The sequence below is a fragment of the Eptatretus burgeri genome, chromosome 7, assembly GCF_056783735.1.
Source record: "Eptatretus burgeri isolate ZD-2024b chromosome 7, Ebu_testis_v1, whole genome shotgun sequence".
NCBI classification, from domain to species: Eukaryota; Metazoa; Chordata; class Myxini; order Myxiniformes; family Myxinidae; genus Eptatretus; species Eptatretus burgeri.
In genome coordinates, this window is record NC_140967.1 from 101955335 (window position 1) to 101960668 (window position 5334).

Genomic DNA, 5334 nt, shown 5'->3' on the forward strand with positions numbered 1-5334 from the left:
TCTTGTAATCTAGATCAAGCTCAAATAGTAATCAACAATGGTACAGGGATAGTAAAGGATTACAATGCAATTGGATAGGTATCAAGAACCAAAGGGATTAGAGGGGAACGATGGTAGAAATGTGACGTACTCGACCTCTGTGCAAATGAGGAATGTTTGTTTTTGGGGGTTTATTTTGAAAGGGGAAGTGGGGGGTGGTGAAGTTGGCTCAATCACATGTCTGATGGATTTAAACGCCTTGGTTATACACATCCTACCCACCAGCATCCTGGATGACCCCACCCCCTTTTTAATGTAAACAACATGCTTTGGAAGGTCATTACGTTTCTGAGAAGTGTTGCGACATGAGCATACAATCACACGATATTATCTTCTCTTTATAGTGCTGCAACCGTGACCCCCCAAACAATAATGGAGTGCATTCGGGTCGCAGGAGTGAGAAAATGCATGATGCCGCCCTGGTATACGAGTACATCATTTTTCTTACATCCCGGCATATGAATACATCATTAATTTGCATAAATCCAAGATTGACCCAGTGATATCACGTCTGATTGGGTTTTCATTATTTTGGACATAATTCTGCTTCAAATCCACATTTTTGAGCGATTCCAAAGGCAATTCTGTTTTACTCGCAGATACCCATCTACGACGGGTATGGGGAACAGGATGGATCACAATACTCGGTTATAGTAGTTTATTTGGAAGTTTTGTGCCGCATTCAACAGCTCGGTTCATATTGGTGGCGTGTCTGGGTGCCCCTGGTAGCGTTTGAGACTGGTCGCTTTAGATTGTTGGCCTTGACACATAGTGCCGGATGAGTAACACAAATGATTTGACATATTCATGGTTTATATTGTTGCGGATTCGCGCCCGCCGGCATGCGAACGGCCACGTAACTCGAATCGCGGCACGTCGCCCACCGGACGGACAATCCCGTCGTGACCCTCTCGGACTAACGCCGGGAACTAGTCACGGGTGGGCCTTTCGGCCTCACCACGATTGTGCCAATCGGCCCCCCGCGTGGGATAGGGCTGCTCGCCAAATTCGACCTACCTAAGTACCCACACGGAGGGTAGACCGGGCGATCGCACCTCGCCGCAGGTCGACTTCGGACACGGGCCTCTTTAAGCGACCCGTTCCGTACTATCGGGATAACCGAGCGGTGTTATCGTCGGCCTCGACGGTTCGATTAATTATTGGGCGTATTTAGCCCACTACCAACCCTCTACGTGAAGCAAGATGGAGATTCAATAAAGGAAAAGACGAAGCGAAACGGGAAAACAGTTCAACATAAAGCACATTTATTTCGCGATGAACGGAAAGCGCACATATACGATTACACCAAAAGCAAATGTAAAAGAAGAAGAAGAAACACAATAATGCACAAAAAGCAAATGTAAAAGCAAAAGACAATGCAGAGCTAACCGACTACCGAGCACACGGCAACACTTATACAGTTTTACTTCACAGACGGCGCCGACAACACATATACTCAAAGCAAAAGAAAAAGGGACCACCCTCCACTATGAGGGGGCAGGCGGCCTGGGGCCGAGACCGCGTCGGGCCTACCCGTCTGGTGATGAGCCGCAAAATGGCGCTGGCGCCCCGACTCCGCGGGCCTCGCTGGGACTGCCTGGTATGGGGTGGGAACGGGGCCCCCTTCTCGCACTATCTCAGCGCGGGGGGGAAACAGGAGGGGGTTGTTGATGCTCGGGGGAAGGAGGATATCTCCCTGTCTCGGGTCCCGCGACGAGCGTCTCCACCACGACCTCGGTCGCGTTGCCGGCCTCTCCCCTCCGCAGCTCCCCGACTCTGACACGAGCACCCCTCGACCGCCTTCGCCGCCGCCACCTCTCCAACTCTCCAAATCGCCCCACGCTCGCCGATAGGACGGAACAGAAGTGGGCGTGAGTCGTTTTTGATCCGTTTTCTTCGGAAAGGCTGTGATGTTTCTGCACACGCTGCTCGGTGCGCGCCCTGCACGAGTCCAGTATCGGTGCCCACAAGCGGCGCGGAAATGGCGGTGATGCGATGGTTGCGAGAGCGAGATGTGACGGTAAAGGTCGTGGCTGTTGGCGTTGTTGTTGTTGTGAAGCGGCGTTGCGGTTGGTGGTTGTTGTGTGATGGCTGTTGAGACGTGGTTGGTGGTGGTAGTAATGGCGGCTGGTCCAAAATAAAGATAGTAAAAGAAAAACGGCTATCTAGAGGGGTCGCAGCCCGAATGAATGACATTTATTCCCTCGAAACAACGGGTTTGGGCCTAACTACACATATACTTACAGAGATATCTCACCTAAGGGACCTGAATGGTGGTTTGCGAATTTCGTCAACCACAACAATATATTACCTCCATCAACAGATTAACATGGCAGGATAAAAGTCGTAAATGCTGAGTTGAACAAATGCCCTGAACTCATGGACTTAGTTAAGTAAAGCAAGTCGTCTGGGACCCGGCAGTCGATTTGCCACCGAACGCTGCTGATTGTGACGTCATTGATTCCCTCTTTGAAAATTCTATCTATATTCGATTTTTTTTGAATCCGCTATCACCTGCGTAAATACATGGAACACATAATGTGAAGATTTCGAAAGTATGAACAGAATATGTTTGGAGAAAATTGTGTTGGAAGTTCCAGGCTTACGCCCTTACCCCCTTACGCCCATGATTATATTATGATTTTGAATTCTTATGTTTACCTAAGCTATTGAAAGTTAACAGACACATGTAATGCATGAAAAAGCTCCGATATGGCAGCAGAATTTGAACTCCGAGGTGCCTGTGCCAAGGAATCCAAAACCGATGTTTTCAACTTGAAGTTATGCATGTTTTACAATGTGACTTTTACAGACAATCAATCTTCCTGCTGTAACACCAGACATATCAAACCTCTTGTCCCCATTTACAGCATACAGACAGACAAGATGACATTGAGGGGGGGGAAAAAATCTTGTCTGAAGGTCACAGTATTGTCGATGGCCGTAGTTCTCTCGGGTACCACATATGCCCACATCAAAATGACTTTGTCCAAAACAATAAATGTCAGGTTTTTGTGATAATGGTGCAGGAGGTGACGGCTATAATCGGAGCGTTCGTTTACCGAGGACGAGATCTCGGAGCCCTTTCCCACAATTTGACTGGAAGAAGAACTGTTTCATCTGTGGTGGAGCCTGTTATCAGCTCAAGACTGCGACGTGGTGCATGATTGAATCTGTTGTCGACAACAAACCAGATTCTACCAATTTGTATACTGAAATTTTCAAAGCAGCAAAGCAAAGACAGGATCATGAACTCTCAACCAGATTACTGTGAGTTGCAAATGGTGATCCAGTAGCAGATGAAGCCCACCATTCAGAAGCCGAATGAAGAAAAACAAGTGTTCCTTCTTCCACCAATCACACAGCGATTCAGAGAACTTCGAGAGGAGAATAGCCAAAGTAGTTCAGAAACTACAGCATCTGCTGATAAAGGAATGGCCATTCCCCAACCTCGTGGTTCAGAATCTCGTGCAATTTCTGTGGGCAATGCAATATAGTTTATAGAAAGCAAATGAACTCAAACAGGTTCTTGAAGTCTTTTTCAAATAAAACAGATCTAGTCATAGAGACCCAGTCAAATGAGGGTCCATAAACATCAGGAGAGCGCTGCCCATGCAGCAATGGGCATATGGCAGAGAAGAATCCAGACCACTGAAAAACTTCAGGATGAATACTATTCTGATCAGATGACAGTTGAAGCACAAAAGCTTCCCTGACCCGTTGCTTTTTTTTTAAGGCAATAGTCTGGCTAACAAGCCCAAAATTGCACCGAGAGGCTGAAGACTGAGTGTGAAGAAGCACGTACATCACAGGTTCCTTAAACATTGCCCATGGTCTTGTTACACTGACTACATCAACAAGAGTGAGAATTGCTTTGCAATACATCTTCCTTCCAGTCCCAATGAATGTTCGTCATAGACTAACACCCAGGCCTAAGGCCTGAAACCATGACAATCTGTGCTGCTTCATGCAATGGCAGCACATGATTTTATTGGGGTGGAGTCAGGCAACTTGAGAAATAGTAAGGCCGTTGGTGCCGTAAGTTTCCATTGGGACCGGCAAGGCTCTGGAAACTCCACTCGGTTAAACTGGACCAAGGTTGCCTGAGCGACCCGGTTCGACAGAGCCCGTCGAGGGTGTGGTTTCCCCGGTAACTAGACTGCATGGTTTTTTAGGTCTTTTGGAGATCGAGACAATTAACCCTACACTACGCGGTTGAAATATTGGCGTCCACGGTCTGCTAAGGGACCCGTGACCTTTCGGAGTTGTTCGAGGGTCACGACCTAAATTCCAGGTATTCGGTTGGAGACGACTCTACTGCTGCACCTAATGGTCGACACCGAAGCCCAGCCCACAACATTATTTTCTAAGTTCAAAATGGTCATAACTGAAAAATTGAAAAAACACCCTATCATAATAAAGGTATGTACCAAGTTTCCGTTGGGTATGGGAAAAAGTCAGAAAAACCACGGACGGACAAACAAACAATATACAAGTCTGAGTACGATACTAACAAAATCCACCCCCACTCCCCCCACCCCACCCCACCACCTTCCTCCTCCAAAAAAAGTTGCCATGGAAACATCAACGTATCCATTTCAGTGAGATTAAAATTGACGATTTAAATGAAAGCTCAGGTCAATCAAATGAAAATTGACGGTTTTAGAAGTTCGACCTCTGACCTCAATAGTTGGTTTCCCAACGCATGGACCCAAATATGCAAACCCTGTTCAACTTTCAAGTCAATCGGTTGAAAAAAAAAAAGGTGATTCCAGAAATTCGACCTCAAGATGACCTTTGACCTCAAAAATCAATCGGTTTCTCAGTCGTGACCACCCCTCAAACTTGGTGAAGTTTCATGACGATCGGTTTACAATTGTGATGAGAGTGGCCGACGTCACCTTGCACCACGTGGAAACGGAGTTGGGAGGGAAAGGTGGACAACGGCGGCACAAAAAGCAATGGCGTTCAAATCGTTGCGAAGTTGTTTTCACCGCGATAAAACTGCGGCGGCCGTCGCTAACTGGAAGCAAGCCAAAGTTGCGTCCGCCCACAGTCTGGGGTGGTGATCCCCCGCCGAACGGCTTAAGCCCTCAAGCAAGCACTCCGTTTAATACCGTTAATGGAACGGCTGGCTTGGCAAGCGCGAAACTCGCTGATAGTGATTGGGAACTGAACACATCCCTGCTCGCATTTCATTGTTAAAAAAACAATAGAGGATGATCAGTGAAATGTGAGGCGAATGTAAACTTCCTCAGGGCAGGAATCTAATAGGGTTATTTAATTATTTAATAG